Source organism: Peromyscus californicus, unplaced genomic scaffold (genome assembly GCF_007827085.1).
Source record: "Peromyscus californicus insignis strain IS unplaced genomic scaffold, ASM782708v3 Scaffold_7__1_contigs__length_154581171, whole genome shotgun sequence".
NCBI lineage: Eukaryota > Metazoa > Chordata > Mammalia > Rodentia > Cricetidae > Peromyscus > Peromyscus californicus.
The window spans coordinates 1,427,839-1,442,534 of NW_026294595.1; the positions used below are offsets into that span (position 1 = coordinate 1,427,839).

Below are 14,696 nucleotides of genomic sequence, written 5' to 3' on the forward strand. Positions count from 1 at the left end.
TTATTTCCTGTGTATATTTTGTTAATATCTTTTCCCACTTAACTTGAAGAGTTTTTGATGATTTGTTCTATTTTCTGGGATTTTTAAAACGTGTGATCTGTGTGTTTGCATGTTTTGAAGTGAATATGTATGTGCGGGTGCCCATGCATGTGTGTTCACATGCATGTAGAGGCCCAAGGTGGTTGCTAGGTGGTGTCCTCTACCTCATATGTTGAGGCGATGTCTCTTATTGAACCTGGCACTTGATGTTTCAGCCATCTTGTTTAGCCAGGGACTCCCTGTCTTATCTTGCTCCCTACTGAGATGACTGGAGAGCTACTACCCCACCCAGCTTTTCTGTGTGGGATTAGGAGATCTGAACTCCAATCCTCACACTAATATGGCAGGTACTTTACCCACCAACTCATCTCTCAAACACTGTTTTTGTCTGTTTGAGATAGGGTTGTTGCTTTATAATACAAACTGGCCTTGAACTCATTATGTAGCCCAGACTGGCCTCAAATTCATTGGCTGGCAATCCTCCTACTTCAGCCTGAGAGTCAAGTGTGGGCCACTATGCCTAACCTGAGTTTTTTCTCATAAGTTAGAGTGAGTCCTTTGTGTATTAATATTAACTTTTATTGTGTGTTTAACATAATTTTTTCTTATTTACATTTTATTTTTTTCATCTGATAAGTATGGTTAATTAATCTTATTATGAAAGTTCTCAAGTAAGCATTCCAGAAAATTGAAATCACTTCATAGTAAATACTGATATGATTTCATCTAGTCACTGGTGTAAGTTCGTATTTTTGTGTGTGTTCACATACACCTGTGTCTATAGTCCAGAGAGTATCCTTGGGTCTCTATTTCAAGCTCTGTCAACTTTTTTTTTTTGAGACAGAATCTTTTCAGAATCACAGGCTGATTCTAAAATGAATATGGAAAAGCCAAAAGAAAGAACCAAAAACATACTTGAAGAAAATGAATGGATTGTGATAGCTTGCTTTAGTAAAACTTTCTGTAACGCTGTATCCACTGATCTGCTGTGGTAGTGGTTGCATTGTGAGAATATAGGCATGGTAATGGCACAGAATAGAGGCCCAGAAACAGCCCGCGTGTATACAAAGACTATAAGTAACAAAAGGAGGCTGTCTGTCAAAATTAAGCAGACATTTTAGTATTAGCTGTCTACCTGGGGAAGGAAAAGAAGACAGTGTCTGTTTCATTTGTGCAAGAATAAATTCCAAATGAATTAATGTTTAAATGTGAACGAACCCAGCATGCCGAGGAAGCCCTCCATTGATGAGATGTACCCTAACCCCTCTTTAGTCCTCAACTGGATTAGGGTCCAGCTGTCTCTTCTGTAGAGTATCAAGTACTGGATACCATGTTGGAGGCCATGTGGCCATCATTGCAGCTGGACTCTAACTTTCTCATTACTGTAGATAAGCTAATGCTGAGATTGACTTCCAACAGCAGGCCATACTGGGTCTTATCACTGTAGGTTACTGATCCCTGGGTTAGGTGGCAGATTTTGGTGTCAAGTTGTTTTCTTTAAAATTTGATGTGCTGTGTCCTTATTTTTATATGTGGATCTATTTCAAAAAGTGTTTATTTAAAAAAAAAAAAAAGAAAGAAAGAAAGAAAATGCCAAGCCCAAGAGATAGAATTAAAGTAGTTCCTGTGCAAAGGTTAAGAATCAGTGGTGCCTAAGATTTTACAACTTTGGAAATGAGAAGGTAGTGAAGCAGTGTCTCAAACTCCTAACTCAGAGTTTTATACCCATCTAATGGAAGCCAGAAGAGAGTCCAGGTGCCTCTCCATACCTGTCAACAACGGAGGTCTGCAGTCTACTGTGCCCTCCCTTGTGGACAAACTGTTTGTTGCTTTGCATGTCCAGATGACTTTGTCCCACAAAGTATTTTAATAGTCAACATCAAACAACAATCCTGATTTCCTGAAAAAAAGAGCAGAAGAGAGAGTAGAGAGGAGTGGGGAAGGGATTATGATTTTATTTTAATTTGAGAAACACCTTGTTGAGAAGGTACTTCTTAGTGCCATGTTATGCTGTCCTCAAGGAAGTGCTCCACAGAGATGCGAAAGCATAAGCCTCACCCAGTCTTTGTTTCTCCTCCTCTGCTGGCACTTTCTAAATTGCATACCAACATGATATAGTTGACTCCCAAACAGTAAGGACAAAGCATGGGCTAGGGAGAGGGCTCAGCGGGTAAAGGCACTTGCTGCCAAGTCTGATGACCTGAGTTCAATCTCTTGAGACCCACATGGTGGTGGTGGAAGGAAAGACCCTACTACTGCAAGTTGTCCTCTTCTCCACGTGTACATATGCATGCACACCCACATAAATAAATGCCACCTTTTAAAAAGACACATCCACTTCATCCCATTTATATTCTCTCCTTTAGAACAAAATTCCTCAAGTCATCTATTTCCCTAGTCCCTCTGCTCTCATTCTCTCCTAGCCATTTTACTGAAACAGCTTTTGTTTGAGCCACCAGTGACCTCATGTTAGTAAAATTAAAATGAGCTAATACTTGCAAAACTCTTAGAACGTGGTCTGGCATGTAGTATGTGTACATGTTCATGATAAATCACTAAATGCTTTAATGAGAGGTCAAAACCAAGAAGTGATAATTTAGAAACAGGAAGATTAATTCTGTGTTGTATGATTAAGGGTAAGGACAAACATTGAAGCTAAGGTTCCTGACGTGTATTATTTTGACTTTTAGGGGCAGCAATTGTGGGGTTTTTGTTGTTGTTGTTATTTACAGATAGTTGATTGTAGCTGAGGTCTAAGCTCTGTGACTGATGATGAGACTCCCCTCTTTCTAGGAGATGGGTTTCTGCTCCCAGCCAGAAGTCACTCAGTAGCATCCAGCATCCTCATCTGTTATATGGAATGTCTCTTGGGTCGAAGGAGCTGAGCAGACAGGAGTTGGGTTCAAGCCTTTGTCTCTCCAGATTCAGGATTTGAAGGTCTTCCCATTGTTGCTTCTGACTTCCTTCAGCATAGCTTTTACTTAACTCAAAGATCAGACAGATGTGAAGGCTGTTTCAGCCTGAGGTGTTCTAAGGACCCCCTTGTCTAACCTGATGTGTCTGTAATACCCTAACAAACCACATGTTCTCCATTTGCCTGGTAAGATATAGCTTGATGCTCCTCAGAGGTATTGAGGATCTGAAAGATAAAGGCTACCACGCATTCCAGAGTACATCTGTAAAACAGACTGTGTGTTGGAGACAAACCTAACACTACTTAGTTCAGATAATAGGTATCCCCGGGTGTCCCAGTCAATAACGTTATGATATTCTGTATAAGATAAATGTAAGTTTTTGTTCTCTTTTCTCAGTTAATGTTTATTGATTGTTTCCCTTTATAAATGATAAATAGGGAAGTCTTAGCTAAATCTTGTTCTCTGATTTCTTAGAACACAAAGATCCCAGTTTTCTTCCATATTTTCACATCCAAGTTTAACTCATTGCTTTTTGGAAATACTTGCAGATAGCAAGCCTATCAAAGATAGGAACTTTCTAGAAATGAGACCTTATAATACCATCATCACTCCAAGTATTTAGAATTATTCCCATTTTACAGAACAGCCAGTTCATCTGGGAAGGTTAAAAAAAAAACTTGCCTGAAGTTAGCACACTAGAGAGAGCCATAAAATAGACCATGATGCTGTATGTAGAGGGAATCTTTTAGAAAGGAAGAAACAGCCTGAGACTATATAGATGCACAAGGGAATCTCAGCCCCTTCAAAATTCTTTGCCACCAGGTTATATTGATTAGGACTCTTTCACATTATAACCTGTGTAGAAGCTACCACTAGAACCGGAGAAAAGTTGTTAAGAGTATCCACCTCACTAAGAAAATTAGAAAACTCTGTTTATAAAAAGCCAAAATGATAAGAGCTGGTGGATAAAGTGACTGGTTGAGTTGGTGATGCTGATTTGGATGAAGAACAAGGCCAGACTACATACTAATCAGTTTCTTGTATAGCTCCAGGGCTACCAGAGAAGCACACAGATGGCATCTGCAGAATAAATGTCTAGAACACCTTCATGTTCAGTACTTCATAAGGCAGACCCTTGGTTTTCTAGCACTTCTTTAAGATTCTTTTAAGTTCATCTTTCTGAGTTATATACTCTGTGAAGTGCTGTGTAAACAGACAGTCTTGTGCATGCTCACAAATCTACAGGCATATTTGCGTGTATATATGCCTATGGTATCTATGTTTATCACATTCTCGTTAGTTTTTGTAACAACCCCAGAAACTACTTGGTTTTATTCTCCTTTTGCAGACAAAAGTATTGGCAACCAAATAGTTGAAATGCCCTGTCTAAGATGAGCTAAAGAGATGGTATTAAAGCCCACTTCTTCTGGTTCCAAGCCCTTCTGGCTACCTCATACTGCCTCCTTGGTAACTTTCCATTTGTTCCTCATGACACCTGTACACCCAGAAACATTCTTGGCATGATTCCACTCACCATGGATCTGAGTACCTGGTGTTGCCTCCACATGCACACAGCTAAGCTCTTCACTTCAAATTTCATGGCACCACTCTGGGCACCGGGGGTGTACACCTCATTCTCTCAGCCACTGCCCCTACCTCTTCCACTGTCAGTGCATTGTTAGACTCCGTGTCTGCCCAGTCTCCCCAGCTGCCTTGAGGTCCCTATAGGACCCTGAGCCAACACAGTGGCTTCAGGGGTCATGGATTGCACTTCCTTCCACCATTCTAAATTTCATCCCTGCCTGTCCCCTTTCTAAATTAGGCATGCTGAAGAAGTTTCAAAACCCCAGACTCTCCAGTTAACTGATGACAAGGCATGTTTACTTTACTAAGGAATTTATTTAACCTGTCTAGATGATGGGTTAAACAAATGCTTAAGAAGGAAACCCTATTGGGAACAAAGCCATATGTAATTGAGTTTCCACATGTAATTATTTATATTGCTCCCAGAACTATGAGAACAATTAATACTTTTCTGATTGTACCTCATTTAGAAAAAGAAAAAAAAACTAACAAAAAATCATTTCTTAGTTTCTTCCCAGCTAGTTAAGCACACATTTTTTTCCAGAGAATGTAGGACTTAAGTAGAGCCTGTGTACTAGTGCCCTGGACAAGTGGTAGGTGATAATTATGTCTACTTGCCAGCACCCCTAGCTTGGCCTTTGTAGATGTTTCAGTGTTCAGGAGAAGTCCTGGATCCTTTCCCAACCTTGCCTGTCCCATCACACTCTTTCATGCAGACAGCAGGCCATTGTCTGAGCACACCATCTGCTCTGGTGACCTGAGAAGGGACAGTTTGTAGCTAAGGCAGATTTTCAGATTACGTTAATTTCACTTCTTTTTGGAGGAATTCCACCTTGCCATGGCCATGTCAGCCCAGGCAGTGACTGGATGACTTACCAGCATATACAGAACTTTCCTGGTTCTTCTGCACTAGAACAAACTAATCCTGTTTGCTTATCTGTAGCCCTTGAAGCAAAGAAGTGGCAGTTTAAGGAGGTTTGAAACCCTGGACTGGAGCCAGGGCCTCTTTGCCTGCACACTCCACTCTGCATGTTCCAGCCCTAGGAACAAACAGCATTATTTTGTTTCAAACTGTGCTCAAGGGAAGCCAAGACCTTGTAACTGGAAACTTCCCAAATAGTGAAGTCTAAGACTAAATTTAGTGTTCTATTTAAAAAATAAAATAAATTGAACATTTTGTCTGTTCATCTTTTATATGTTGTGAGAGAAGGGGTGGGGTTGAGATTAACCTAGTCACACTGACAACCTAAGAAGAGTATTCAAAGAGTGAGAAGCAAGCTAATCCTTTTGGTAGAGAGGGAAATCCTTAACAAAATGTAATGAAGTGGCATGAAATACAGACTTGGCAGCCAAGTGGCATAGCCTCTCTAATCTCCATTACATAAAATTTTATTGTGGCTCAGAGAATATGAAAAACTGTTAAATGAAAGAAACCTCCACTGATAGGAGATAGGAGAAAAGATTGCTATGTTTTATTTATGTTGGTTTTCAACATAAATATAATTAACTGCTTTTTGAACTGTTCTTATTTAATTATGTGTAAGTTGATTTTCTCCTGTTCATGTTGAACTGTAACTGGAGCAAAAAGAACCTTTCGATGCTGAGGAGACTGTAATACTATACAGTGTATTAGCAGTAGAATCTGTGGTCCTTTGATACAACTTCAGCCAGCCCGTCTCCACACTGATTTTCGTCCTCCTCTACTGCTTCCTCTGTAGTTTGAACAAACACTGAACACCTGCTTTGGACCAGAGAGAGGATTCAGACTGTTAGCAATTCCCAAATGCTGTTAGAAACACCCAGAAAACATGCTAAAAATGCGGCTCACAGATAGCATCTCCAAACACTTTGGTTCAAAAAATCTAATACAGAGCCCAGAATTTTTCTTTCTTTCTTTTTTTTTTTTTTTTTTTTCAGATTTCCCCATTTATTGATATACAGCCCCATTTGGGATCATGGAACATACTGTTCCTCTCCGGCAGAAACAATAGTAATTTGTTGGTGGTGGTTATGCATCACGGGCTCATCTCCACTTAAAACTACTTACCAGAGACTGTATGTGTGTCTAGAAGACAGTCGTGAGTACAGACTAGCACTTAGAAGTTCTTAGAAAGATCTTCTCTTTGAAAGAGCTTTGGTTATGACCTTAGCTGAGCTAGAGAAGGGCATCACTCAGTATGATCCAGCATCTCATAACATTGTGGGGGCCAGGGCAGTCCTACCTAAAACTGGTTGTTTGTACGAGGTTGGCTGGCCAGTGAGCCCCCAGCTCTGGGGTCACACATGTGCACTGCCACACTATACCAGCTTGTTCTAGGGGTCCAAATTCAAATACTCAAGCTTATGTGGTGAGTAGTTTACTCACTGAGCCATCTCTCAGCCCTGGATATTCTTTAGGTTTTAGCAGTAAGAGATCGTTTCTTATGACTCCTACACCATACCACCACCCAAGAAACACAAATGGTCAATATTAAAATCACTTTCCTCTCAATATGTTTGAAAATGTCTAAATGGGGCCCACTTTGGCAGACATCTCAAAGGCATTCGTTAGGGAAGCAACAATAAAGCACTATACTATGTTAGTGGGACAAGGATTTATAATTCCCCTTTGATGGTTTTGAAGGTGGCAAGTATGGTCACTTTGGTGTGCTGTGAGATTAGGCCATGCATTCATGGATTTCTCCAAACATAAGAGAAAGTCACAGGTTTGCTTTTTTGCTAGCTTGATGACTATATTGAATCTCCTAGCTAGATGCCTCAGACAATCCTGTTGGTAGACTATTCCTCAGAAAAAGGACAGCAAGGTTGGAAGAGAGAGAATCAGACTTCAAGTGAGGGTAGTTTTGTTCTGATTCTGCCTCTTCCTCTGCCGTGCACTTAATCCCTGTGAGCCATTTTCAGGACACATGGCCGTGGACAAATTGATCTCCTACACCTCTAAAAGTGGGACTGGTAAAACCATAACCTAGCACTGGCTGTGTATCACTCATTCCATGAATACCACTGGACACTGAATCTCATCTTTGTAAAAAGTGACCCCCAATCTGACTTTCAGAAGCAAGGAAGGTAGTAGAGATCCTGGAGAGTTTTGCAGACTGTGTGTATGACTGATGTTGGTGATGGTGAATTTCTCAAGCCACAAAGAATAATCATAGCAACATGTAGGTTTTGCATCTCCACTCACTTCTCACTAGTCACTTAGTCACTGTCTGAAGGGTCATTCAACAGAGCTTGAGTGGCCCAAGGAGTTGCTGTATTCATATGGCTCAGTGTTTCACCTGGCCTCCCACAGGAAGGAACATAAGCAGCCTCTCAGAGCTCTGATGTGCCAGTCTCCGCTGCCCAATGCTCGCCCCAGGCAGAATCAGGGATTCCTTCTGTATATGCTGACATACTTGAACCTCTATTATAGCACCTCTTTCATAATGCTTTTGAGTTGAAGTTGATTGTTTGCATTTTGATCTTTCTCTGTCTATTTAACTTGCTCGAGGGCATGGCGTGTACACATAGTGGATGCTCAGTAATTGTCCGATTAATACAGATCGAGGACAGAAGCAAATTCATGAGAGCTTGGAGCACAGACTTGGGAGCCTGGCTTCCCAGGGTTCATATCCTAACTCAGTCCTCAGCTCTGTGACCATAGGCAAGTTTCCTTATCTGCAAAATGGAGACCTTAATACAACTACCTTATAGGGCTCTTGTGGGAGGTAAATGAGCAAAACATAATCCTGTGTGAAGATGGTTGTGACAGTGTTTTTGGCTTTGTCTTTCTGAGTTTGCTCTCACTTCCTAAGGTTGAATTTGGGATTTGTGCCATAAGGGGGTCTTTTCATCTATCCATGCAAGGTCAGGAATTCACACACACACACACACACACACACACACACACACACACGCACACGCACACGCACACGCACACGCACACGCACACGCACACACATGCACAGTTCTTCCTTCTTTTCCCATTGATGATAGTACTCATGACTCCCAATTTAGTTATGTTAGTTTTCTTTTGTTTTGTTTTTTAAGACAGGGTTTCTCTGTGTAGCCCTGGCTGTCCTGTAATTCACTCTGTAGATCAGGCTGGCCTTGAACTCAGAGCTCTGCCTGCCTCTGCCTCCCAAGTGCTGGGGTTAAAGGCATGTGCCATCACGCCTGGCTTACTAGGTTTCTTTGAAAAAAAATTATTAAAACAATGGTATAAATCCATTAATTAAACATAAACTATAATCTTAGGAGATTTAAAAGTGAATATAAATCCACTTACACTCAATGAGATGGCCAACTGATTTTTTTTTTTCCTGAGTACCAGCTTTGATCCACTGGTGACAGATGCACATCAGGAGGGATCCTGAAGCCATCTCCTTGTTCAGCAGTGGCTGTCACAGGCACAGAATAGAGGCACAGCCACACACTTGCTGACCATCTTTACATGGTTTGTTATTAATCATGCAACCTTCCCTTTTTCTTTTTCACCTTAAAGATGAAAAGAAGTGCTTTCCTCTCTTGTGGTGGCTTCTTCCCGACGTAGCTTACCTTGCTGTAGTTTCTGCCTCAGCTTAGGTAGCTAACACTTCTCTCTGGCAGTTGTATTTGCTTTGATGTTTTGAAGTGTCAAATCTTGGCAGGAAAGCTTTTTACTCTGATTAATAACTTGCTCTAATTACTCTAGCTAGGAGGTAGCTTTAAAAAGAAAATGGAAAGAGAAGGGATTAAGTGAGATGCCTGAGAAAGCTGCTTCTCAAATCTTGGAGTTCTTAGAGGCCTGACTCTACTTGACCACATTGGAATTTGTTTGTTTTTGGTTTTCCTCCCCTAAAGATAATGGAGGAGGAGAGCTAAGTTGAGTTCCACTGACTACAAGAGAAATACTTGAAGAAAGATTCCTCTCCTTGCTCCTCTACAGAGGAGCACGGCATCTCCTCTTCTAAGCGGGAATTCTTTGCTGTTCTCTTCACACATTCAGCATCTGTCTGAACTCTCAGAATGCTGCTTGACTTGAAAAGCCCACTCTTCCTCTTGCATATAGTCAATGCAATTGGAACTTAGTTAAACCATTTATAATTTAAGGGTTTTTCTTTACATGACAAGGTTCACTCACAGAGTACCTGAAAACTTTTTACTGATTCTACAGTTGATTTCCCACTTGAAAACAATTTATAATTAAAAGCAAAAATCACAGCAGCACTTACTTCTGACAACCACAAAGATTGTAAGTAAAGAACTTGGTTCTCAAGCTGAGAACCCTAATAAGTTCCCCAAGACACAGCATTTTCTAAACCACTGTGCATAAGATGAATCTTGTTGAAATGCATGGACTTTAAAGTTACAAATCTGCAGTTCTTTCTCTACTCTATTTCATCAGTTTGTTTTTGTTTAAGCACAGAGGGGAAATCCAGATGCCTGTAACCCTGTGAAGCAGGTGTCAGTCTGATTGTTTAACATTCTCAGTTCAAGGATGTGAAGAATGACTGCAAGCATCCGATCCCCCTATGCCAGCCTTTAGATCCTGGAGTCTCAGTATTTTCTCTAACATGTGCAGTTTCCTGTGGTGATCTATTGAGTGACTGCAGTTTGCCGGAATGTCGAGTGACCTTGCCTACCATTCTTTTTGACGTTAAGCCAGGGCATTCTCATGTTCCCCCAAACACTTTTCCCAGCACCTGGCCAGTGTCAGGCAATGTGGAAATAAGGAAACAGTTTGGATGTGGTCCCTGTCCTTGTGGAGCTACAGCTGGAGCCGTGCTCCAGGTTTCCTCCCAGTATCATCCTCGGGGCACCTCCACATGTTGAGGGGAGATGGGGTCTGAAGGATGGCTGTGCTCTCCACCGCAGGGAAAGGTGGCACTTCTTAGTTCAAGAGTTTGGGGGAAGGCATCCTTGTGGCAGCAAAGGTGAGAAGTAGACTTTGAAAATGGACCCTGGCTGACTTCTGCTTAGCCAGTACAGCTGTAGAAGGTCAAGAGGGACAGACGAGGGGCATCCTTCATGTCAAAGGGTGAAAGTTCCTCTAGAGTCAAAGCTGCAAGGGGCACAGGAATCTTGCAGCCAGCCTCTAACTTTTCACATAGGGGAAATTAAGACCCAGAAGAGGTAGTAGTTTGCTCAAATCAACAAGACAGTTAGTGGAAGACTTCCTTGTAAGTGTGTGAGAAGGAACATGACAGAAAGCAAGTCTGATCCATGTGTCCAGGCCAACATGTAAACTTTTCTTTGACTAGCAGTTATTACTTCCTTGTCTAGAATTCCCTGAGGATTAAAGTCACCATGACATCTTAGTTAATTGACTAATCCCCAGGAAGTGATCAAATGTGTGGTTTTTCAACTGATTATTTTTCTAGTTCAGTACTCCCATGCCTCAGGCATGTAATAAAGTTTGTCTGTTCTTTTACCCATTTAAAAAAAGAAAAGAAAGAATGATTACTTCCAGTTACTGGTACTCTGCCCTAGGTATTTGGTCACTTAGCAGTAAGGTAAATGAGGATTTACGTAATTGGGCAGTGCTGACAGGGAATCCTCTTGGACAGCAATGCACCAGGTAGACACAAAAATGCTTTTTAATTTACATGATGTGGAAATAGGAGACTTTATCATCTGACAGGACCTCTGTGAGAGTCCCAGTTCTGTCACTTTGTCACCTTGTGGCCTTGGGCGAGTTATTTTGCCTCTAAGACTGTTTCCCTGTCTGTAAAGTGTGGTAGTGTGTGCCTGGGTAAACACATGAGTATACCTCTAAAACAAGGATTCCCATGGGCTTCTACCCTAGTACAATGTCTGCTGCATATATTACAGGGATTTTTGCTTTAGAATGGGGTCTTCTTTTTAATCCTACATTACAGGCTACCATAGGAACCAGTGAAAGGCTGAAATCTTATGATTTAACTATCAGTCTGTCTACTGTCTCTGAGAAATACCTTAAACTGGAAACAAAAAAGATACAGCTGGTATCTTATGATTTCCTTCACCTGTATCATTGATCATTCCCCATTCATGTCCTCCCCACATCATTGTTTCTCCTTTTCCCAGCCTCACAGGAAACTAATGGAGCCATATATAAAGCTATAAGATGTAACAGACCTTGTGCACCTTTAATTGAGGACAAAATTTGCTAAAGTGCCGCCATTATCCACCAGTAGTTTACTTTACAGCTCGTATCCTGGCTAGACTGGCTGTTGCTGTATAATTTGTCTAGTTTTGTCTGGAGCCTTAGACTATTCTGCTGCTTCAGGGCAAAATCTTTTGGGGTATCATTAAATGGGATTGATAATTGGCTTCTGATGAATATTCATTGTGACTAATGACTTTGGGCAAATTTTACACACACTATCTCTCTATTCTCCCACCAAGTAAGATATTTGATAGAATCATTTTCTTTAGCTTGCACTTTAATTAAATATTCACAATACCCCTTTTTTGACTATATTCCTTATTGTATACTTTCATTACATAAGATTTTGTCCTCTATAGGGAATGAGTGTAGTCCTTCAGACTGCTACATGTGTCTGGTGATACTATTTAGGGCTCTATATATCATTTCTGCATCAGTGTAGATATGCAGAGACCCCCCATTGCAGTCAGCTTAGACACTGTTCTTAACGGTACACAGAATGGGTGTCACTTTGTATTTTGGAAAAGAGCCAAATAATCACCTGCTTACTTTGTTTGTTTTCTTAATCAAATGGGTGAATGTATCTTACCCAAACTGTAGAGACTTGGCCTTAGAAAAACCTCTAATGATATGATGGAGCACCTTAAAAGCTTCTGGATTTGTTTGTTTGTTTGTTTGTTTTTAATGAAGGATAACTAGTTTTAAAATCTTATCATTTAATCTGGTAGATTTTTTTGAGATTAAGGAGTAATGGTAAAATGATGCCTGGAGATAAGATTTGGCCCAAAATAGTTTAAGCAAACAAGAAACAGGTAATAAAGTCCCACCTCACACAAAACCATCCTAGTGAATAACATGATAATTACAAACAAATTCATGTGATGGTGTTACCTTAGTACCAAAGAGATTTTGCAGCACTTATATGTTTATAAATATATTTATAAAATTAATTTTAGCTATTAAATTTATCTTTAATTTTTATCTATTTAATAGAGCTATAGTTTAGACATAGGATTGGATGGATGGATGGATGGATGGATGGATGGATGGATGGATGGATGACTCAGTTTTTCCAAAAGTGGTAAATTTGTATGTCTAAGCTTGTCCTTGTTTTGGAGTGTGAGTTTGTGGAACTAATGAAATTCTGGATGTGCTCATAATGTAAGCCAAGCTCCTAGCTATCTGTATGTTGTAAATATAGTCTAAATAGGAATCGGGTCATTAGTTTTTAGTTTATTCAGGGTGCACACTGCATTGACAAGCACTTAGATGCATACAGTTGAGAAGTGTGAAGATGAAAAAAGAGGGCCTTTGTGTACTTCACAGCCAGGGGACAAACTTCAGTCTGTTCCAGTTCATTTAGTAACAGAGAGTCAAGGTACGGCTTGAGAGAGGAGAGCTTGTTCAGAGGCCTGAGGGAACAAACCCCAGCAGGTTTGAGAGATGAGTCAAATGGCGGAAGGGATGGAAAAAGGTCCATAACTCCTTTTACTTCTGCAAATGGTATGTCCCAAGGGCAAGCTGGGGAGGCAGTTGAAGTTGGCTGGAGATGCTGCTTCTCAGATAGACCAGGACTGGCACAGGCATTCTATTCCAGCTGTGCCCTAAAGGCTTGCAAGCAAGAAGTGATGTGCACATCAGTAAGAATGCTCTAGCAGCTGGTTAAAGATGAGCAAAAGCGCTGGTGCTCAGGCTGTTGTAACCCTCCAGCCAGACATGCCAGTACCATCAGAGTAAAGGTAGTTTGCACTCCACTCCATGCCTCCAACTACATTCGTCCTTCCAAAACCCTAGAAAGACTAATCATGGCAGCTGCCTCTATCAGAACCTACAGAATAAACTAGGACAGGTGATTGGGGACCTAGGTGCCTGGATCTACTCCTCACATGCACCTGATTTAAAGGACGACATCTGGAAAAGAGTAGGTGAGGAGCATAGCACCCTAGCTTTAGTACACAGCTTTCACAACTGTGAAGCATCAGCAGCATATCCAGTTTAAAGCTGGTCATGTTATACTAACCTCTGGGATTCTTTTAACTGGGTATTGGCACATCATCTTTCACCACATAAATGTCCTTCTGTCAGCAAAGGCCAGTTACCAGCTTCCAAAAAAAGCAAAGGCCTCATAGTGACAGGCTTCCTAGAAACCAAAGAAACGTAAGGGGAAAATGACAGAAATACATGTTGTTGGCTGTTGTCACTTAGTAGCTGGGTCTGCAGGGTTGCATCCTGTCCCTTTTGCCATATTGAATTTTATAGAGGTTGTATTGCTTTTCATTACCTTTACCTATCCATTTTTAATTGTATCAGTTACCTTGTATGCCATCTCCAGCTCTTAAGAATAAAGAGAGGGAATACAAAATAAGAGCTTGTTGAAAGAAATGGGGAAGGGGAAGGCCACAAAGGATGCTGGAGCAATGGATCAACTATGTGGGAGAAGTAGATGCTCACCTCAGGTATAAAGCCCAGATTAATTGCAGGTGGATTCAGGAGTTAAATGCTTGCAGAAATTTTAGAGGTCTTTCCTTGGACAAGGAGTGGGGCTCATCACTAAGGAAAAGGCTTGTCCACACGGTCATGCAAACCTCTTCTCTCAGAGACTTAAGGAAAGTGAAGGCTAACTTGTCAAAAATATCACATCAGATGACACTCTGTTTACAAGTCCTCAGTGCTTGCTTATAAATCAATTTAAAAGATACTAGCACTCCTTTTAAAAGTCAGGAAAGGAAGGAACAGACCTAAGAAATAGAGTCAGGAAACATGACAAAAAATATTCACCCTCCATGCTAATCCTGGGAGTGAAAATAAAAGTGAGATGGAAGTAAGTTTCAACTTGATTACCATGCTTAGTCCTGGTGAGACTATGCGAGCCTCTGCCCTGTCAGTTACACTCACACACATCCTTATACATTCCTCTGCCTACTGAGTACTGTGACATATCTGTAAGCCATAGTTAGCTCTGGAGTCTACACCCAGAAATCATATATCCAAATATAAGTGTGTAACTCCATGATAGAGAGCGGCAGAATGGGTTTGAGGAGTACACCGAA

General features: G+C 40.9%; 1 protein-coding gene across 11 annotated transcripts in view; it reads left to right on the forward strand.

The window, feature by feature from the left end:
- Dennd1a (DENN domain containing 1A) overlaps positions 1-14,696 on the forward strand; it is a 503,183-nt gene that overhangs the window by 276,445 nt on the left and 212,042 nt on the right. The gene's annotated exons all lie outside the window — the stretch shown is intronic.